The sequence below is a fragment of the Drosophila elegans genome, unplaced genomic scaffold (assembly GCF_018152505.1).
Source record: "Drosophila elegans isolate 14027-0461.03 unplaced genomic scaffold, ASM1815250v1 contig_208, whole genome shotgun sequence".
Classification (NCBI taxonomy): domain Eukaryota; kingdom Metazoa; phylum Arthropoda; class Insecta; order Diptera; family Drosophilidae; genus Drosophila; species Drosophila elegans.
The window spans coordinates 27,421,943-27,445,567 of NW_024545578.1; the positions used below are offsets into that span (position 1 = coordinate 27,421,943).

The following is a 23,625-nucleotide window of genomic DNA, read 5'->3' on the forward strand; positions in this document are numbered from 1 at the left end:
CAAGTGGCCAAAAAAAACTTCTGCCGATTAATTCATGGTCCTCCAATCCACACAGTTAGGTTATCCTTAGGTTAAGTATAAAGAACACGCCGGCCTCGCGTTAAAAATTATCTTCTCGAACTATGGTGCAAAAATCATGTAAGGTTAGCTAATTTAATGTCCTGTATGGCCGCAAGGTAGGGTACAGTGTGGTTACCAAAATGTTTAAATCCATTTTGGCTGTGCGCTGGGCACATACATAGGAGGTGTACTCTGAGTGTTTCATTAGTATTACCTTATATGTTCTCAAAAAGAGATTCTCATGACTGGTATGCAGTTATCCTTAATAGCCTCGAAAGAGTCTTTTGGGGCTTTGGAAACTCTACCTGAACTCCCACAATGTTCTCTAGTGTTTATTTTTTGAAATAAACAAATGTATGTGTGCATCCCATCAAAGAATTATAAAACGTGACCACCAGCAAGAATGCACAGAATGCAGCTTTCGCTCTCCTTCCCTTGTAGTGCTCCGGGTTGTGTTGATGTCCCCCGTCTCCTTCCGGGTACCTGAGTTGATTCCGTTGTTCCTGGCTTCGCTCGGGGTGCTCGTCTTTTCCTCTGCCACCGGCTTTTTGCGGTGACCACTATATCTTGGGACTGGATACTTTAACATTAAAAAACTAAACAGATTTCGTTAAAGTATTGCACAATCTAGTGATTAATCCAAGGAGTAAGCAAAATAAAGCATTTTGACGAAATGACGGTTTCTCAAAGAAAACAATTGATAAAACGAGGATAAAAGGCTAACTACCAAGAAATAGTTTTAGTTGCTGTTGGCTTTTTGGGGTTGGGTTAATGTTGAATGTTTGGTAAACGGTCAAGGAAACCGTCTCGTCAATGTTTTTTCAGCGTGTACTTCCAAATTATCTTCTCCAATTCTGAGTGTTACCAGACAAGGCTTACATGGCAATCTAAAGCTAACAGATTTGGCTTAACATAAGTGCATAGCTCTGATAAAAGATTTTTTAACGCGATCGTTATTTACAAAAACAACTGCCTACTTATTGGGGGTAATTTATAAGCGATATCAACGGTGCTGCCTCCATTCTCAGAGCCATCTTTAGCCGGGCAGTGCAGTACGTAAATTTGTACAAAAACTGTTATTAGACTATGAAGCGTTGTCCAAATTGCATAAATTCCGGTTTGTCCGAAACTGATCATCTAAATTGATCTACCAAAAGGCAACTTTAAAAACGAATTTTGAAATTCAGGAAACCTGGGGAAGACGGCTCATCTTAATTTGGAATTGGATAGGAATTTGTTATCGTAACCTCCATACTCGTTGATTTGTAATGAATACCAAAAAGCATCTTTGAAATCGATTTTTGAAATGCACCTATATATGGGATTGGATAGAAATCTGCTATCGTTTACTTTTCAACAATCAAGACAAAACGTAATGGGTTTTGTAACGAATCACGAATAATTCCAAGTTCAGGCTAGATGGTAATATATGGAACTGAGCGCACGCGAGCGTTGATCCGACTGCTGCTTGTCGGCAATGAGGGGGTGGCGGTCTTGCTTCAGATTCTATAGATGCCTTTTATGATCCTAATACTTATTTTCGCATGAAAGACAAACTTACTAAAACCAGAAGCAGAGAATTCTTTGAAACGGCGACTGAGTTGCGTTCGCGCAAACATATAAATGCATTAAAATTAAAATTTCTTTTGGTTATTTTGCTTTTGTTTACATTTTTTTCAAAGGCCCTAGCGAACGGTAGCGTATGATTTATTTTCTTTTGTTTGTGTAACCGAATTGCTAAGAGTTTTGCTTCGAATGAATAACTATACGCAATGTAGGAACCTTCATATAGGGGCAATATGGGATTTATGTTAAATTAATAATGGTCTCTTGAGCTCATCACTCACCAATTTTTTTTAAATATCCATCGATGAAAGCGCTTTCGACGACTGTAGTCTGCTGTTTGGGAGGAATTTGAAACTTTATTTAATTAAACATCACCCGATACCGCTAAAGGAACGCTCGTACTTTTTTCTGTAGCCATTTTTTTTCTATGTCAACACAAGCCTAATTCATTTTTCTTTTTAAGCTACCAATAAAAACAACACCAAGATAGCCACACATTCCATATTTTTCTCACTTACTTTACACTCATTCCATTTGCGTACCGAAAATTATTAGAATAAAAAAAAATTAGACTAAATTAATTTCAATAATTTCTGCACATTACTGCAGCTTTTTGCTGCTTAATTTCTTTTAGTCGGGCTGAAGATCAACTATTGGCAATTAATGTGCATTTTCCTTAGCACGACGAAACTTTCCACGCCACCGACGACTTCTGCGAAACGCTTGCTCTCCCGCCGGACACTGACTTGACCGCTGATTTCTTTTATGTTTCTGCCGGCCGTCCGTCCGTGGTCTTCTCCTTCTCCTTTCTGGAGCGGCGATCTCTGGTGGCTTTTGCGCTGTGGTGGCTTCACCGCACTGCAAAAAAACTGGTGCCTGCTTCCGATTTCACGGGTTGCGTCTTTGGACTTGGGGCAGCACCTTTTGGCCAACACCTATGCAACAAGATGAGTCCCCTTAGAAAATCTAAAAGACCTCATTCGCTTCTCACTCACACCTGAACTTGGCCGGAATCCCGCTGGGATCTCCCTTCTGGGCTCCTTTGCCATGATACCTGTGCGGCTGTTGGTAGCCGCCTCTGCTTATTGAGCACTTTCACTTATTACTTGATTTCAAACACCACTTTTGACTCAACCGATCACTTTGGATGCCCAATAAAGGCGGCAGCCTATCTCTCCACCTAATTGGAGAAATTCTCTCACACAGGGAAAGTCTGACATTTCTCCCTGTTACCCCGATTGATCTAACCCTGCCAGGCCACCAATTCTCCCTACCGAGATCTAGATGGCGCCACCGATTTTTTTAACTTTGTATCTAGATGGCATTGGACCATCTGCAGCTGCACCAAGCGCTACAGTTTTACTATCAGCACAACATGAATTCATGACTTGATTCAACTTATTGAATCATACCATCGATTTCTACGCACCTGGCATTGAAGTTATCGATATAGATATTACCGCGATATACAAGTCTAGCTTGGGTTGTCTACTTCTTAGGTCGACCCATTTTCGCTGAAACCTTACGACTAAAAATGCCATTGCTGCTTCAATGGAGCTATAATTGACTTGGAATATAGTCGGTCCAAGAGTGGACTGCTCTGTTCCGTCTGTAGTTACTATGTTTCCACGGGCTCCCATTTTTGCCTCACTATCTAGTAAAGCTAAATACTGTCGATAAAAAACAGGCATTCGGGTATCCATCCGCGGAGTGACAAGGTTATCCGGGAGGGAGTTTTCCGGCTTATGGGAATGTTGTTGAATAAGAAGTATCAACAGGTTCCCATGAATAAATTGATTATCCGAAGAACCAAATTCCAGCATTTGGTTTCTTTTTCATTTTCGAAAAAAAGCAATTAATTTGCTTAGAAGCCCTACGGCATCGCTAATAGAAGGTTAAAGCTGGTCGAGACGTTTGCACGATATATAAAATCTTTGACAAAAATGTTCTTGGGTGAGGCGGAAAATTCGAAATTCAGTGAGCTATTAAACTTGATAGTCGATCTGGTTGACTCAAGATCTGACTGACGATAATCTCTTGGACGATCACTGCCTACATGTTGGTTAGTAGAGGAGCTGTTATTCAATGTTCGTCATGGCAGTAGTTCTGCTGAAGGTAACTCCGGGTCCCATTTAAGTGATTGCTATGATATTTTGCTTTTCTGATTTTAAATCTAGTGATACGCATTCAAAATTAGTGAGCTGAGAAGGCAATAACGGTTTTCTAAAGTTTGGGATTGTTTCGTTTTCTGAAACCAAACATTTAACATGCCCGATAATAACGATGCCAGCAAGGAGTTTCGATAAATTCTGTATCTTCTCTGGAGTCATTGCATATGCACGGACACTTGTAGCAATCTCGAGCCATTTAATTTAGCTTTCGGTATTGAACGGCAGTGAAAATAATGGCAATGGTACCGGTAAAAATGTTGTTGTTATGTTTTAATTATTTAAATGTCGATATGGGTTTCATTTTAATTTTTCTGGCTTGTCCCTAGCTAAATTGGTTTCACTTGTATAATTTTAAGGCTTATATCGGTATGTTCTTATTTACATTTACATTTTTTGTTCGTTACACGAAATAAAAGATAAGGCTGCTAAAATAATACAGCCAGAAATTGTATAATTTTTTAATGCAATTTAACTGCTGATGGTGGTGGCTTAAAAAAAAAGGATTCCAAGAATGAGTTAGTGTTGAATTTTTAAATCGATTACAATTTTCGAATTTCGTATGCATTTACATTTTAAAATACGATTATGAATTTGTTGTTCAAGTTATCTGGAAAGAGTTACTGTTCAGATTTCCAAAATAAAAAATTTCGATTTCTTTTTATCTTGAATTTATATGAAACCTATTTCTTATTTCTTATTCTGTAATCCTTTAATTAATTCACTGGTCTGAATCTGGTTGATTTCCCAGATACACAGTAATTCGAAGTTGAATAAGGAGTTGCATTTCTTAAATTATGATACATAGAGTAAGATGACTGTAAAAGCGGATTTATTGAAAAGGTAGTTCAGGGAAACATTGGGTGAACAAGACCCGACTTTTCTTGCTGTTTTTTTTTTGTTGCTTGTTCTTGTAGTTGGTTTGCGGGTCCCATGCTGCTCGCCATTTATTCTTTGAGGTGGATACCGACTGAGTGTATACTGTGCCTACAAATTCGGAAGGGGCTAGGGATTTGGTTATTCCCAAATCAGCATCTCAGGCTAAAAAAATTTATACAGTCAATCCGAAGAGATAACAAAATAAAACTGTAATAGAGAGCTAAGGTGCTGTTGCACTTTGGCTAGGTCCTTTACACGCATAAGGACATTTTAAAGCTGTTTGTCCTTACCCATTTGCACTAAAACCGATTTAATTCAGGTGGCCATTAAAGTTCAAGTTTAAATTCAAAACTTATATTTATTTTACTCTGGTAAGTTAATATAAGAAAATATTAAAATTATAGTTACACAAAAACTATAATACGTCAGTGTTTGTTATAATCAAAGGGCTTATTATATTCAAATTCTTTCTATGTTTGAAAAGAAAAAAATATGTTTAAAAGAAAAAGGGATGTTTTTCAAATGGGTTAAGTTACGATTGCACAATATTACCACTGCGATTTGCAGAAATTATTTCTACAGATCTGCAGGTCAGAAGGTTGTCAACGTCAGCTGTTCCGGCTTACGAACGAGTGGGATGCTTTCATCCAGGATTTAAAATGTGGATGTTGCACCTCGAACTTGATCGGACTTAGCATTATTTAACACGCGTTTGCTTTCGTTGTCTAATCGTAAAAGAACGCTTTAAGACAACTGTCGTATTCTCATTCTGATAGAGGTCGGTATGGGGTCGGATGGACTATCGCTGTTACTGGTAACAGCGCACATTGTGAAGTTAAGGGATGACAGTTAACTGACGACAGTTAAGCTTGAATTTCTCCTCTTCTGATATTTATATTTTTAATAACAAAATTTAATATGCTATAGGTAATTCTAAATAATTCTGTTAAAATAACAGCTTTTCAATAAGCTGGTTAAAGTAAATACTTTGTATTTTTGAAATTTGAATAAATTTGTTTTAAAGTGTTAAAATTAAGATTTAAGAAGAGCGACACAATTAGTTCGCCGAAGTCTACTTTTAAAATCTATTGATATTTTTAAAGGGCTTACGCCAAGTATGCGTTTGTATTTTCTGCCAGTGTATAGAGTCAGTTCCTCCAAAGGTCGCCATCCGCTGTCCCTACGCTATCCTGCTCCAACTTTCCCCTCAAGTCTCCGCTCCGCTCCGCTCTGGAGAGCGCTTGATAAGTTAAGCATAAGCAGTTCCTATACTCAAGAAATCTAATAAATACACGCAAGTTGAGTAATACCACCCAAATTCTCGAGCATATATATTTTCGCATTCCTTTTTTACTTTTAAAATCTATTGATATTATTAAAGGGCTTACGCCAAGTATGCGTTTGTATTTTCTGCCAGTGTATAGAGTCAGTTCCTCCAAAGGTCGCCATCCGCTGTCCCTACGCTATCCTGCTCCAACTTTCCCCTCAAGTCTCCGCTCCGCTCCGCTCTGGAGAGCGCTTGATAAGTTAAGCATAAGCAGTTCCTATACTCAAGAAATCTAATAAATACACGCAAGTTGAGTAATACCACCCAAATTCTCGAGCATATATATTTTCGCATTCCTTCGTGGGAATCGGTTTCATCCTACTGATTCAGCCTAAAGAAGCCCCAACAAGCAAGCATTTTGTCCTTTGAGTCGGATTTGCGACTCCATTCGCGGAGCTGGTTCGTTTTCTACCAGCACCTTTGGTGGCTTCAGGTAAGTGATATATATTACTGCAGATCATAAAGCCAGATTTTCGTTTAGCTTTCTATATGGTTTTGTCAAAATTCAAGTCCAATAAAATCCGACTTTAGGGAATCTAATATACATATATTTTGTCATTTTTCTTGTGCCCATATTTTCGGACAGTTGCAGTTGACCTGAACTATTCCACAAAATATACATCAAATACAAAATTATACCCTAGCCACAGCAAAATATTCCGAACTCATTATTTCAATAACGAACTCCCAGCTATATTTATATATCTATATATATATATTAATTTTCTACAACTATGTGCTGCATGCATACGTCATGGTCATGCATGCGTCAGTTTGACCATATATGGGTATTGTGCAGCTCGACATTAACTACATTGATGATCCGTAGTACAATTTTTCGGTGAAAAATTTTTCCAAAAATGTTAAATTATGCTTCCGTAAAAATTCATCCACAAATTCCAGTGCGGTCGTATATCCTTACGAACTTTGTTTGGATCCTTAATTCCAAATTGATCCATAAATTCTAGTGTAAACGAATGTCAGTACAAATTCTTTTTGGCTCTTAAACTTCAAAGATTAATATTTTCACCGATTGAGAAAAAAATGCAACTATTAATTTCCGAGTCGAATCATACATAAATTTATATCCGCAATGGCAAACGCAGATTTAAATTACTTTATTTTATTTTCCAATTGTTTGAGCAACTTCGAGGCCAACGTCAAAAATTCAGTGCTGCTTCCCAAACCTAATCTACTATGGGTTAAGGTGAAGGGAGCATATGATACATGCTCCGAGTGTATTGTAACTGCGGGCGAAGATGCCGCAGATACATTTCCATTCTCACTTTGAAATACGATCAAAAATGTTCTGTGTTCGAAAAGTTTGACCCTCAGCTCAGAGTACAAATCGAACAGGGCTCTTCCCAATCATCTTAAGCAACATTTTTTGTTGTCTGGCTGTCGGCTCCCTCCTATCGATACGGAAGTTTTTACAGACAATTGTCTTCGCACAGTTCTATATAAGTCATCGAGTTCCTGAGTTCCTATATTATCAAGTGTTCTAATAAATACACTTACGTCGCTTAATACTCCCAAACTCGGTTTCATTTTACTGTTCCGGTTTATATTCTTTTTTTCTTGTTTTAAATGTCAACAAGTATTACTTATCAAGTGAACCAGTAACAAGTGAAACAACGTGAAGACTCAAATGGAGCCGTGCGGAGTCAACAGCAAGATTGCTACGTCGCCATGTTCGCGACTTAAAGTTAGAAGTCTCCGAATCGAGACACAGGAAGCTGAGGTCCTTAAGTCATCACACGTATAGGTCAAGGTCCTTTATTACAACTTCTGTATCGATGTAAGCTTCGCGTACTGCCCGGCATGTCAGGCAGAGTTCCACAAAAAAAGTCATTCGACAAGCAACCGTGGGCTCGGAAGGGATGTTGTCTAGAGCTAGCTGCCTTGCTGCATTGATCGTATTGGCGAAGTCCGGCGTACGTCTGATCGTCTTGGGAGAACTGTACTGGTCCCGGTGCGACCAGCCTGGAAGCGTTCGTTCGGCTGGTGTCCGGCGAACGTCGGCCGGCCAGGACAGAGCAAGGGACAGGATGCTGCGGTTGCGAAAGGAGTACCCCGAGAGCACAGTGCCTGTCTAGGAACGGTAACGCATCCCTAAGATCTGATAGCCGCCAAGCCAACGGCAGCAGAAGGAACCAAGACCCGAACCACCCCGAGCGGAACCTAAAAAAGCAAAATCAACCCGGCGCAAGTTAATCAATGACAAGGAGCAGCATCGTTGAAAGGAGTGAGCTCATACGGGGCCGGCGAAGACGGTGATAAAGTTACCCAGCTGTGATTATCAGCCCCAGGCCGAGGGTCAAGCCGCCAAATAAAGATCCAATCAGCATAACACAGAAAAGGGAAAAGGATGAATTTATCTCCTCAAGAAAGAGGATTTCCGGGACTTGGATGCCAAACTGGGCATCACCCTGGAAGGCAAGTTAGACGAAATACGGAAAGCCCTCTCCGAGCACGCATGAAGACCAAAAGATGGCAAAAATTTTGACTGAGCCGGAGGAGACCTACGGAAAGCCAGTTTAAGCGTCCAATTTCTGAACCCAGACGCCGAACAGCTTATAGCAAGTATGGGCGTGATTAGCATAAGGAAGCCAGGAAGAATTTGGGGTTCAAGTCAAGGCATAAGACGAGAACAGCAAAGACCCAGTGCACCAGACTACGCCAAAGTCGCAAAACGAGAAAGAGAATGGTCCTTTAAGTTCGACGGCACAAAAAGTCGCTGGAGTTCCTAGAGCAAGTAGAATGGTCTGCAATTCCCCGAGAAATGCCACAACTGCTGCAAGGAAAGCGATAAAGTGGTTTATTTCCACGAGTACGAAGAACCCGACAAAGGGCGGGAAGCTTTTGTTCAAGAGAACAAGTTTTCGCGACATAAATCGGCAGAACCAGCGCATATCAGGAGGTGAGAAGGCAGTGGCGGAAGCCAATCACGCCACCCAATGTAATTCAGCAGAGGCAGCAAACGAACTCCCTATGGACCACCACACAGTGCGGGGCTACAAGGCCACAAAGGAACATTATGAACCCTCAAGAAGCCTGTCGACGGACACTGGGCACGATGGTGCCGGAACCAGCGCCTATTGATCTGCTGGATATGCGGCAAGGTTGGTGTGAGGAGCTCAGAGTGCTGCCAGAGAGCGTGAATTTGCCAGCGATCCCAGCCGCAGAGAGGCGAGCCAGGGTCGCAGGGCGCAGTCTATCCAAACTAATTGGAGAATTCATCGAAGAAGAGTAGCAGATTTTCGCGGAGGTATCGATTGGATGAAGAACATACAGAGCCATATTCGACACCCAAGCAACAGCAAGCTTTATAAGCGAGGAGCTGGCGACTATACTTTGCGAAGAAAGACTTTTAAAGACGAGACGGCAAGTTAGGTTGGCAGATGGCAGATGCAGCGGGATAAGCACAATGCTCGAGGTAGAGATCGAATTTGACAGCAAACGATCGACCGTGAGCCTCACAGAAGTCGGCGCGGAAATAAAGTGTGCCGAACATAAGGTGATAGTCCCCGAAAGGCAAAGGCACAATGGATGGCTCGAGGAAAAGTTGTCAGTGGAGGTGGTCCAACACTCAACTGAGAAAAACGGCATTGAGAAATTCTTGGATAATTTCGAACTAAGCAGCGAACATCCAACATAGCCGAGCACTGAATCACCAAGAAAGACGATCAAGCAAAGGTAATACCAAAAGAACCAGAAAGTGCAATGGGAAGTCAATGCAAAAGTCGACGAGCTGCTACAAATGGAATGCATAGAGCACTCGAAAAGCCAATACAGATACTGGCTGATTGCCCTTGAAGAGAGCATTAGGCAATACCATTTCAAAGTAGTAACTGACCACATGGCGCTTAAATGGTTAAACAGCATCAAAAGCCCTTCAGAAAGGATTGCTAGACGGACCCTGGAACTGCAGCAATACGATTTTGACAGCTGAACGTGGTGGCTGATGCAGTGTCAAGACAGCCTCTGCCAGAAGCCTTTAGGCTAGCCAAGGAAACTCCGGAGGACACACACAGAGGGAGGCGCTTTATATAAGCATATCCCGCACAGACCAGGAAGCGATAATGGAGCAGCATGGAAGCTCTGTGTCCCATGTGAGCTGAGGGAAACCGTCATGACTTACGAGCTGCTGTACATGTGAAAAGTCGGAAAACAAATGCAAGGCTGGCGGCCCGCGAAAATGCGAGACATGCCTTAAATACAAACCTAACCAGATGCAGGCAGCTGGGAAAATGCTGACGCAGATACCCAAAGAACCATGGGCAACAGTATCGAAGCACGGGTTCTTTGGGTGCTAATAGATAGGTTTTCAAAGGATCCCAGCCCCGAGATCCCAGTTATGACGGACAAAGGAGTAAAGTTTGTCAGCCAAGAATTCAAGAAATTTCTCAGCGACATGGGCATTAAGCATCAATTCACAGCGCCATATACACCACCGCAGGAAAATCCGACATAAAGAGCAAGCCGAACAGTAAAAACCAGGATAGAACCAGAGAAATCGGGACGAGAAATTGGCGGAAAGCATGCTAACGGTGAACTTGAGTACGTCGGAATCAATAGGATACTCTCCATGTTTCCTCAAGCAGGGTCGAGAAAATCGGCTGCTCAGCGCTCTTTACGACAAGGAGAAAAGGCCGAATGTATAGCAGCTGTATGATATCTTTTTCCGATTTTAATTACATTCAAATCGTAAATTTGATCTATCAGATAATTACTATTTTCAAAAGAATGTTTTAAAAAATTACAAAAGCAGAGAAGTTATTTTTTTTTAATATTCCGATTGTTTCTATGGGACCGAATTTCATGAAATATAAAAAATAGTTACTCTTGAAGAACTTAAAAGAAATTAAAAAACAGCAAAGTTATAATATTTGCCCATTTGTTTTTGCGGTTGTTCCTTTGGAAGCTATATGCTATAGTCGTCTGATCCGGCTTTTTCAGACTTTTTTACTTCCTGCAACAAGAAGACAGATTTTGGGAAAGTTTCATACAGACAGCAGTATGAACCTAGCGAATGGTAAGGGGTGGCTTCTTCCAGCGATGTCAGTACCGGGGAGCACAGGTAGCTTCTCCTTGCCCTTAACAGAGCTGGGCAGTTACATATAATATGTTCCAAGGACTTTGACGTCCCAGCGTCATCGCATTTCCAGCATTTTTCATTGTTGGTGATACCTAGTTCGACAACGTGCGTCGCGGTAAGACAGTGACCCGTGAGAATTCCGAGGTAGGTGCAGTACGTCGTGACAAAGTTTCTCGTTGCGCTCCTTGCACATGATTTTTGAGATTTTTCAGGTTTTGGTTCTTCTCCACTTGCTTTTGCTTAGCGCCTCTGGAGCGTTTTTAAGGAGATGGGCACGTCCTCTGCTCTTCCATTTGCCAGCACTTTTCAGTGCATTGCTTGTACGTCCGCGGTCTCGTTACCATCAATGCCTTGGTGACTGGGAGCCCAGTAGATCCGCACTACCTTATTAGTGCTGAGGGTATCTAGTGCTTTAATGCTCGCCAGTACATTTTTTGAACAGATCATGGACGACTGCATGAATCTTATCGCTGCTTGGCTGTCTACAAATAAGTTGACCACGTCAAGTGGACGTTCTATGTTATGAGCCACCTCCGCTGCAAAAACTTCTGCCTGGAATATGCTGCATTGGGTCGGTAGCTTACAGCAGTATAAGCCCACACCTACTCCTCCTTCCATCTTGGAGCCGTCGGTGTATATTTTTATGTGTTGGTCCTCAGGTCCCCACGTCCTCAGGTCGATTCTGAGTATTGTTTCGAGTGCGTTTGTGGGGGTTGACCTCAACGCCCCCGTGATGCATCGCATTGCCGCTGAGTTTTCTCCATAATCTTTTTGTATGTCCTCTTTTCTGTAGCCTTCCACCACACAAGTACTCTATACAGCAAAGTAAGACGCAATACCCAGATGCAAATCCAGTGCAATAGAGCAGGTGACAGGCCCCACGTGCTGCTAAGCATATTCTTGGATGCGTATAGCGCTGCGGTGGCCTTTTTCACCCGTTCATCTACATTAATATTATTTTTATTATTATTAATATCGGGGTGTTCAGTGTACCGCGACCTGTAAGATCTATTGTACCCCCATTTAGAGCCTACAGCTCAGATATCAACCCACTTCCTCGAATAAAGTCGAGGAGTTTTAATGGGTTGATTCTTGAGCTCCTAAGGTGTAAGAGTTCTGGTTCCTAAGATTTTACATCTTATACTTGCTAACGCCGGACAGTCTGCAATGATGTGTCTAGAGGTTTCGTCCTCTATGTCGCAGAATCTGCAAGTTCTACTGCTGGTTATTCCCATCTTACCTAGGTGTCTTTTCAGTCTACAGTGCCCGGTTAGTAATCCGGTAACAATCCTAAGTGAATTTTTCCCTCGTTGATTAAGTTCCTTGAACCTCTTCTTGTTGTAGTTATTTATTTGAGTTTTGGCTTGCCTTAGGCCTGGGGTATTTCTCCAGTGTTCTTGGCTCATGGCGCCTTCCACTTTCCTAAGGTATTCTTTTATAGTGTGCCTCCCTATGCCACAGTAGGGCTCTGGGCCTATCAGGGGCTGTTCGGCTCCTAGTTTTGCCATTTTATCGGCAAGTTCATTTTCAGATATATCCTTATGTCCCGGAATCCATCTGAGGGCCAGCCTGTTTCGGCTGCCCAGTATATTTAGCTTACTCTTCACCTCTAGGACTAGCTTCGAGGTGATTTTGTTACTATGTAAAGCAGAGTATTGCTGCTCGGCTGTCCGAAAGGATCGATATGTTCTTTTCCTTGTATCCACGCTGTATGTTGAGCTCTGCACAGCGTCCAATGGCACATACCTCAGCCTGGAATATGCTGGTGTATTGGGCAAGGGATTCGTGGTATTTTATGCGAGGCCCTACCACTCCAAGGCCCGTGCCTTGTTGTGTCAGGGATCCATCTGTGTACCATGCAATGGTGTGTTTAGCCATCGGGTGCACTTCAGACAGTGTGGTCCAATCTTTCTTATTGCCTAGGTGTGCTGTGAAGTTCTGCTCGAAGATTAGTTCGGCTGTCATTTCATCCCTAGGGTGGCGAATTAGGGTCACCTCACCTAACAGATTAGCCGCAACCCCTTTAATTATAATGCAACCACTACATGTGCCCTCAGTGCTTATTCTCAGGAGTGTAGCTTTGCGTTGGATTTCAATCAAACAGTGGAGTGGTGTTAGCTCCATCAGAATTTTTAAGGCAGTTGTAGGACAGGTCCTCATTGCCCCTGTCATGAATACGCAGGCAATTCTTTGTAGCTTTCCTAGCTGGTTTTGCATGCTGGTGAGCTTAGCTCGTTTGCCCCATGCAAGTGCTCCGTTAGTGAGGATTGGTCTCACGATCATTAAGTATAGCCATCGTATTATCTGGGGCCTGGTTCCCCAGGATTTCCCAGCAATTCCCAGCAATCCGACAGGTATAGAGTGCTCTGTAACACTTTTCCAATGTCTTTTGGACATGGGAAGCGAAGTTCAGCTTACTATCCAAGGTGATTCCTAGATATTTAACCTCTCGGCTAGTTTCTATAGGAGTTCCTAGCAGATTTGTCTCATTCACTGTAGTTTGTACTTCCTTGTGAAAGGAACGATGACTGAAATGGTAGAATGGCAGAAATTAAGTTGAGTCCAACCTCCCTGCACCAGTCTAGCGTTGTCTTTAGTCCGAGTTGGACGATGTCGCAGAGTGTCGCTTCAAATTTGCCTCTGGCGACTATCACGATGTCATCGGCGTATCCCTGACATTGGATTCCTTTTTCAGCAAGTTTGCTGAGAAGGTCATCTACTAGCAGACTACATAGCAAAGGGGACAGTACTCCTCCTTGCGGGCAGCCTTTGCTCGTTGCAATTGTCACTCTATCCGAACCCAGTGTAAATGTTGCTTGCCTGGATTCAAGTAGGTTGCCAATCCATTTGCTCGTAGTAATGTCTATGTTCCTTCTGGACAGGGCAGCTCGAACTGCATCATGTGATGTGTTGTCGAAGGCTCCCTCTATGTCTAGAAAGGCACAGATAGCTATTTCTTTGCTGTCAATTGCCCCTTCTAGGGTGCGACATAGTTGATAAAGTGCAGTGTCTGTTGAACGGCCTGCTCTGTATGCATGCTGTGCGTTTTGCAGCGTACAGTCTCTGAGAGCTGTTCTTCTGATATTGTAGTCTACCAGTTTTTCCAGCGTTTTAAGACAAAACGAAGTTAAGCTGATAGGTCTGAAGGACTTTGGGCTGGTGATGTCTTTCTTTCCGATCTTGGGGATGAAGACCACCGTAGCGCTGCACCATGCACTTGGGATGAACCCAAGGGCTAGGCTGCTCATCATTAGCCTTCTTAGGCGGGTTAGGAGTAGTTCCTGCCCCTGCTGTAAGAAAGATGGAGAGATCATGTCTAATCCCGGTGATTTAAATGGTTGGAAGGTTCCAATAGCCCATTTGAGTTTCTCGGGCGTATCTATAGACTTGGCTGCTGCCCAGTCACTGGCTACTGTCCTAGGGGTACTATGTTCATCACGCCTTATGTTTCCCGTAGTGGGAGTACTCCCCGGGAAATGCGTGTCCAATAGCAATTCTAATTTCTCCCGATCCTTGGAGGTGAAGGTGTTATTCCTTTTCCTCAGGGCTAAATTACTATCCGTTGCACTTTTAGCCTTTGCTTTGTGCAGTCTCGCGCCCTCGTTGACGTTGCTTATTGCCTCACAGAAGTTCCTATCGTTTTTCCGTTCGGCTTTCCTGATCTCTTTGTTGTAGAGCGTCAGGCTTTGCCTGTATAGTTCTCAGTTCCTATCAGTTTTTGGTTTATTGAAGAGCTTCCGAGTGGTTACTCGTGGTCGTTCAAGACTAGCATTCCACCATGGTGCGTCTGTTTCCCGCTTCTGTCTGCCTAGAGGACAACTGTCTTCAAAGGCATTTACTATTTTGTGGTCTAGGTTGTCTACCGCTCTATCTAATTCCAAGGGATGTCTAGGGTATCCTGACGGTTCGTTGGAAAGATTGAGCTCTAGAGTTGACCTGAATTTGTCCCAGTTTGTTTTTCTGGGGTTTCTTTTAGGGTTACATCTTTTTGTGTTGAAGGCTACCTCAAACAAAATTGTCCTGTGGTCGGACATAGATTCTTCTGGTGACACATGCCAGTTCTTAATGTGGAGTTTGAATGAATTGGTTACTAGAGTTATGTCTAGCACCTCTTCCCGTACCTTAGTAACAAATGTCGACCTGGCGCCGACATTACAGATCTCTAGGATCTTTTTAAAATAAATTCTAGTAATTGCTCACCTCTGTTGTTGACATCCGTGCTACCCCAGATCACGTGACGTGCGTTGGCATCACATCCTATGATGAGGGGGATCTTGTTCGTCCGGCAGTGGTCCACTAGTCCGGGTATTCCTGGCGGTGGACAGGCCTCCTCCCCGGCAAAGTAGGCGGAGGCCATTGCTAGCTTCGGTGCAGCTTCTGTGCCGTTGATGGCAACGGCGACGCAGTCTCTGCTCATGAACTCTGAAAATATACTATAATTGATATCTTTCCTTATAACGATGCATGATCTGAGAGGTGATCCTCCTGGATCGCATATTACCTTAGTGTCCTTCGTGTACAGGCCTTTTATGCCATGGTGCCACCATGGCTCCTGTACAAGGGCTAGCCCGAGGTGTTGGGAGGTGAACACCCTCGCCAAGACAGCAGATGCTGCTTTGGCCCGATGGATGTTTACCTGGGCTAGCCGAGTGCTGCTTATTGCAGTCAACACTCCGAGGTTTGGTGCTCCGTGATGTCTGGTGAAGAGAGAGAGCAAGTCTCTCCACCACCGTCTATCACGGTAACCTCGGCTTCTTCGCAGCTTTCGTCCAGAAGGAGCTCCTGGGCCAGCTCTTGGGATGACATAGGGTGTCCATCCCCTTGGTCGTCCCCAATGTCCATGCTGGTGATGGATTGTCCATCCTGCTCCCCACTCTGCAACTTCGGCTTCACATTCAGTGGTTCGAGGGTATCCTCGACAGCCTTACATATGCCGTCATTGGGCGTCTCTTCCGGAGCTTTCTTAGTCTTTTTCAGACCGCTCACGGTGACGTGGCCAAACCGGAAGTTGAGCTTGTGGTCACGCTCCACTATCTCGTCCCTTCCGGTCTGGTCCATCCCTACGTCCAGGAGTGCACCAGCTCCGTCGTTCTTCCTGGAGATGACGGCAATCTTGAGCCAATCAGCTGAGCCTTCATCCAGGCAGTCGATAATCAGGTAACCCACCCTGAAGTGGATTCCCCTGAACACGACCGGACCGCTCCACTCTGACGTGAGCTCCACGCCGAGCTAGAGGGTCGTCCTCCAGCGGTTGTCGGCTTCTGGTTTTGGTGGGGCTGGGAAGGTATCTTCCTGGCCTGCACCTTTGCCTTTTCTGCCGCTGCTGCTGCTGTGCTAGGCCCCTCTTGCTCAGGGACCCGTGAGGACGTCTCACTAGCCCCTGTGCCGTGCCTAGACCTCTTGGGAGTGTCCGTTGGTGTGCGGCTGGTGTTCAGCCGTTTGCCAGTCGGTGCTGCCCCCAATGCCGGCTGCTCCCTCGTCTCCTTTGCCTTCTTCAAGGCCTCCTCCGGTGTCATGCATGAGATACCTCAGGTACTCACTTTACCTTTGACCCTGGCAGGCCACGCCTGTTGGGGTCGTCCAGTCCTCCGGGCTGTCCCAGGGCTGGAAGAGCGTCCTGCTTCTTCAGCTGTCTGATAGAGGTTGGCCTTTCAGACGCGAGAGGTGGGCGTGCTGACAGGGTAGCTCCTGCTGGCACACCACGCTCCCTGGCTGGGAATGACTGCGGTGCAGGTTTTCTCGCCTGGGCTGCTGGTGAAGTCCTAGGCGGGTGCGCTGCCGCCTGGGGTATGTCGCCTTCGAGGGATCTTTCCTCGAAGTGTCTTGCGACGCCGGTTGCAGGGATATCCTTCGGGATTTTTATGCTTTTGTTCTTTTTCATGGGGTCCCACGAGTTGCGGAGAAGTTTATGGCTGACTATCGGCACGGGTCGAATGACACCTTAGTCCGGCACCGAGGTGAGATGTGGGGGATAGTATGGAGGTAGTTAGTTGTGAGGGAGGGGGTGTGTAAGGCTACGGTGTTAAGACGGCCAAACAAGCGTCTTGTCGGTATACCTCCATCGGTATATCCGCTGTTTGTCCGGGGTTCTGCTGTTCTATTGTGCGCCATATAGAAGGAAGCTACCAGAAGACGTTTCTACTCGCCCTAGCATCACGACAGGACTTTAGTCCAGACACGGAATTTCTTATGGCGATGCATGGCTATTCGGATCCCTGCTCCAAGGCAATGCAGAGCTCCAACGAGGCGATTTTACTTTATGTAGATTGAGCTGCAGTACCCTCAGAGCCATGGGTACCTCACTCACCTCCACACGACGGGTTGACTATCAATGTCAGGTCACCGTCCTCCTCCTCATCCGCGTCTACCAACCTCAGGTCCTGGGCAGCCTTTATCACACTATCAAGGCCCAGGTCCTTCTCCACCTCACCTGACGGCAGTGTGTGGGCGTCCTTGTCCCCGGGGTGGCGCTTGTTGAGGCGCAGGTAGACGCTACCCATGCCCCATGCCATCTTCCCGTACCTGGGATATAGAAGGTCCTCTACCTCCTCTGGCCATCCTTGTTGGGTCATTGGCTTGCCATGTGCAGTACTTTTCAATCTGTCGTTGAGATGTCCGGGTTCTGCCTTTAAAGCAGCACCCGGACTCCTTGGATCGCGAATGGGAAGAGCACTCTCGCCTTTGTTTTAGAAGAGATTAGCTCCCTGTCAACCACCTTCAGCGTGGCCCCCTCCCACAAATGCTTTCGTCTGGCAGACCGTTCGCGTCAGCCACTTCAAGGTGGGATCGTCGTTACACATGATGATTTTAACCCCGTTCAGCCATCATTCGTACCATCGAATGTTGGCATGATGACGCTGGGATCTTCCTCCATCCGCGCAAAGAGGGATTCGACCAGCTGCGTGGCACCGTCTTCCACCGCGCTTCAGACATCTTCCCGTTATCATATAGCATTTTTTAGAATACTTTTGATTGATATTTTATAAATCATCATAATCATCATAGGTGATTTAATAAAAATAACAATTAAATTATTGTTCTTTTAGTATTATTAACTCAATAAAAAATTCATTATTTTAACTAAAAAATTTTTGAGAAATATTTATTTGTTTAGTTGGATAACTTGTTTTGTGCAGCATTCTTGAAAGTCTTTGTTGTGCAAGCTTATTAAACAAATCAATAATATCAAAAAAAACCTCCTTTACAGTTAACATTTTTTTGATTTTAAAATAATTTTTCTTAAACTTATTTTTATCAATCTTACACAGAAAGTATTCGATTGCATTGTATTGTTTTGTGCAGCATTGTTAAAAGTCTTAGCTATGTATGTATATATTTTGAAAGAATACCCCTTTAAAAATATAATTCTAAAAAGATTTTTCAAAGTTCGAATTATTTTCGGAAACACAGCCTACTTGTGACTTGGCCTCCCAGACATTAAATTTGTTTCCTAATCTCGAAACTACTTTTTGAGAAGGGGTTGACATGATATGACATGACAAGTTCTTCTAAACCGATTTCTTTGAAAGTGGGTATATGGCTTTTTTATACAACTCTCTATCACGCCTGTTTCGGACTTGAGGAAATTTTGATTTAAGTACTTTTAAAATATTCGAAAAACATTTTTTGTTGAAAGACGCCATTTTTTAAGGTGTTTAATAATGATGAATTTGTTTGATTATTTTCCGATCTCTGCAAGGTTTGATATCATGTCAGCCAAGACGCACCGTCTTTTTTGAATACCCTAATCCACCGACCTGTATATCGGCGAATTTGGTTTGTTTTTATTTTCTCGAAAAAAAAACTTACTTGAAAAATGCCCAGAATTCAGGCTTTTAAATTAGAACACGCCTTTAAGGTAATCTAAACGACCCATTCAAAACACAATTTTAAAACTTGAACCAGGCAGTAGGTCAACCATCAGCAGTTCGCCGAAGCAATACGGTTAGCTGACACCACGATTTCATATATCGGGCAATAGCCTGTTCTACCATTGCGTTGTGTCTATATTAAAATACGAACAATATCTATAATTGCAGTTTCTCTTTCCATCTACTTTGTAAGCCTAAACACTTTTGTTCAAGTCAATTTTCTATAAATACCAATGAGTTTATTCAATTAAGTCAGTATTAAACTTAAACGATCAAGGAGCTGTCGCTGTGTCTTCAGATCCTCATATATACGTATATATATAATTTTATGTATTAATCAAGTTTATTTTAAATATCATTTACTTTTGCGAAAGATAATAGTCGGTGTGAAAAAACCTTCCCGGGCCTTCAAAATTAGTATTACCTGGCCTTGGGGAAATATTTGAACAACGATGTAAATGAAATGTTCATAATATTGGAATCATAAGTAAAGTCATTCATTTATTCGTTTGTACCAATGTTCATTTTCGAGCAGAACAAACTGTCTGAAGTAAAGAAAATAGAGTATTTACATATTGAGCTCCAACAAAAAATATCCTGTAAAACTGATATTAAAAAATCACAAAAACCACTCACAGAAATATTGTGCCAAACACTCTATGTCGTGGCCACAAGAAGCACACGCCCAAATATACATATCTCATTATCGCTCCTATTGGAAAAGCCCACCGGATTCCAGCCACTAAAGACAAACTAAAGGCAGCTTATCGTAAACTGTCAACAAGAAAAAGGCTATAGTCTGTGCGCCACACTTACAAAATGTCTTTAAGCCTCATCCGCATACGAGCCTATTCACTATTTCGAATGTTCCAAACGTAGATCCTTCCTTCCAAATTAAATAACAGCTGAACCCGAAAAAAGCTCCTGGTCATCACTTAATTCCGCCCAAGATAATAGTCGAGTTACATATTTGTGCAGATATATGGATTACTACAATTTTCGACTCTACACTTAATGTATTACTTTTACCACCAATGGAAAAAACACTTCTCGTACAGACAGATCATGGAACGGACGAGCAGATAAACCGCATAACTTCTGAAATACGAGCAGCTTTTATCACAGAGAGTATCGCAGCGCCGTATTTCTAGTTGTATTGTCGGTTTGGTTTATTAAATTAACATCCATCTGCCACAAAACACTCACAATTAGCTCGAGCCGCGTCTTACAAACAGACTCTTCACCGCAAAATGTGCCAAACCTTTACCACTGACGAGTACCCCAAGGAAGCGTACTTTGATCTATTTTGTACATTTTTTTAACATCGGACATTCCTACATGCCTCCAAACGGTGATGACACTGCAATTATCTGCCGCTCAAAATTTTAAGAAACAGCAACAGAACATATAAAAAACCACATCAAGAAAAGTGGCCAGCTAACTGGCGTATACAAGTCAACGAGCAAAACGACCAACAAAACCTGCCTAAAAAAGAGGGCCATAAGTTTCCATTGACTTATAAGCTGCCGCTCTTCTTTTCAACTTGAATACGAAATATTACTTTATAACTCCTGCTTAAAGCCAAACTTACGGATCTAAACAATCATAAAATCATCCAACGAGAGCTATCTAAAATGTTCAGACCAATCACTCACTTCCTGGTGTATTCGCAACGCCAACATCCACAGAGCTGTCATACCATGGCTCAGCTGCCATACCAAATTACAGTCAAACGACTTTCATCCCTTGGAGGAACATTGCTGAGTTAAAAATTTAATACTTTTTGTTAGCCGCTTCAGCAACTAGAGAAGATCCAATAAACAAAAACTAAATATAAAAAAAGTATATATATTTTTAAATTAAACCTATTTATACCAGTTACTCGTAGTGTAAGAAGTATATTAAAGGTAGAAGAATGCGTTTCCGGCCATATAAAGTATATATATTCTTGATCAGGATCAAAGTCGAGTCGATCTAGACTTGTCCGTCTGTATGAACGTCGAGTTCTCCGAAACTATAAAAGCAAGAGAACGGGGTAAAAGTATTTACTGTCACTCTGACCATGTAGGTTTTGGGTTTGGTAATATCTTTCGGACGACAGAAAAAAATTTTGAAAATCGACCTATTACTTTAGAAAATATTTTCACCTTGTTTTGCTATGACTTCACTGCATATTTTAAAAACGGAGTTCGAACATGAAAAGCAGCGGTGGCAGCGAAGAGCATCCGCAAGCAGCGGAGAGCAGCGGAATTGTGTAAATAATTTCCACGGAAACTGTTCGTGTGTGCTCTGCAGCTGGGGTCCTGCTCGCTCTTAGCTTGTAGTGTTGTTGCAGTTCGACAGATGGTGCCAGCTATAACCCGATGGTTTTTTCTTAAATTTGTTAGCTGAAAAACGGATATCGGTCGGGGTCAGGGGACCCGGTTATAGCATTCTCTCTTGTTTTATTCCGCTTACGAGGGAGGTGGACACTTTGAAACACTGGTTTACTCACACAAATCAAGTACATGTTCTTAGTGCACGAATTCCGTTGAATGACCTGAGATCATAATATATATCAAGGTTTGATCAATAAGTGCAAATAAACTCTTATTTACCGAAAACAAACAGCTCTGCAACGATCGATAATTAATTCTGGTATGCTGTAATCGCTTTGTGTGATCGTGAAAATAATAGTTCTCAATTTCAGGCGTCATTGTTCGCGAGTGCATAATTTGTCATACACGATTGTTTCTGAAGAAATAATTGTGTTCGTTTGTGTTAAGTTCTCCATACGTAAGGCTTAGCTTGGGCCAAAAGTTGCATGTATAATATTGCATCTTTTAAAATAATTTTTTGATTGCAACTGGAAAAAAATGATCTAAACATGATTTGCTCGAGAAGATGCGAGTTCGAATGAATTGATTTTCCGCAGCTAAACTGCAATGTTTGGGCTATTCAATAGAAATAATATATCACGTTTTTGTTTATAGCCGAAACGAAACTTTTTCGCCGGCCACGCTGGATAAATGATATTACAAGAAAAACAAAAATTGGATTTTATCGTAACGGGTTTGGTTGACGTTTTCATGGATTTGCCCTTGTATATTTTAAGTCCACAAGGAACAGTACTAAATCTTTAGAAAATAACTCGATTTGTTTTTAAAATAATGTGTGCAACCACTAGGCTTGCTAATCAAATTTCATTGTAAAAGCTTACAGCACAAAACAACAAAATAAAATGGCTTAAATAATGTAAGGTAGGGGCTTGTATAACATAAATCTTGTTTTAGTTTGTTTGATGGTTTCCTAAACGGTTTTTTCAACGTTAAGAAGCAAAAGTGCAAAATTTTGTACTTAAAATAACGGAGCAGCTGTGTTTAGTTTAAAATTTAAACACAATTTAAAATTTTTATCTTATAAATGTGTTTTGAAGATTTAAATGTTTATGATACTATGATATTGAAAGTTAACACAATAATTTCTACCGTTTTAGATACCTCTGCCACAATTAGCGAGAGCATAAAATCTCTGCATTTGAAAAGCTTCGGCGACCTATTGTTAAATAGGCTACCATATGACAAGTTTACATACGATTTCCACTGATTGTACGGTAGTGCTAAGTTCAATTGTAATTTAAATGTATACGTTTTGGTCAATAAAATTAAGCTCTAATAACAAAATAAAGAGCTTGGTTAAATTTTGTATGTGCCCCATTCTGTTATGATATTTTTTCTAAAGTCGAATCGAAAAATCAATACAACAATACAATACAAATCAATACAAATTATTTTTGACTGTAAAATACTACATTTTGATTATTTGTATTATCAGAGTTCTTCCTTAAACTATTAATTGACATGTCTTTCCTAAGCAATAAAATCTTTAAAATCATAATAATAAAAATTAAATGATATTATAAGTTCTTACAAGGTTTTAAAATATTTTACTTTATTACTAAACATTAGCGTGAAAAAATGTGAAATAGAAAGTTAACATTTTAGCAAATAGGAATATAAATATTTAAATATATGTAATGTATGAATTTGTTGAAAAATAAAGTTGATTTATAAATAGCAAATATTTTAGTATTATTTTATAAGGTTTTAATTGTTCTATACGGTAAAACTTGTAGCTGGGTAAGTAACTATATCGTTTTACGAGATAACAAAAATTATACTTGCGCTGACTTAATTAACTACATCCAACTGACAGTTGGATAGTTGGACGAACGGAAATTGGGAAACTCATACAAGACGCATACACTGTCACACTTTTCACCTTTCTTTTTGAAAAGCGAATTAAGTTACACGCAGCACACAACCCAAAAACAAACTTTCGTTTTTTCCTATAAAAAAAAAGAAGTCATACGAAGGTAACGAGATTACAAAAACATAATTTTTGACACGTTTTTTTAAAGTTTTACTTAATCTTTATATATTGATGACTCTTTCGCCAATCACTACCACTTATCAGGTTTCATGTTTTGGTTTGCTTTGTGAAACATTCATGATTAATAAATAATAATAAAATGATAATATGATTAATAGATCTCAGTATCTCAGAAAAAAACCAACGTGATTTGTCTTAAGTAAAATGTTTGTACAATCAAACAATAAATAGAAATATTTGAAATTGTTGAAATTGCTTTTTTTTTTTAGCTTGCACGGCAAATAT

General features: G+C 41.7%; 1 protein-coding gene across 1 annotated transcript in view; it reads left to right on the forward strand.

Annotated features, from left to right (window-relative positions):
• The window catches only part of LOC108150545 (acetylcholine receptor subunit alpha-like), a 688,503-nt gene extending 665,600 nt beyond the window's left edge, over nt 1-22,903 (forward strand). The window contains exon 13 of the transcript XR_005977287.1: nt 22,445-22,903. The gene's annotated coding sequence lies outside the window, so the exon portion shown is untranslated. The remainder of the gene's footprint in view (nt 1-22,444) is intronic.
• The last annotated feature ends 722 nt before the right edge of the window (nt 22,904-23,625 follow it).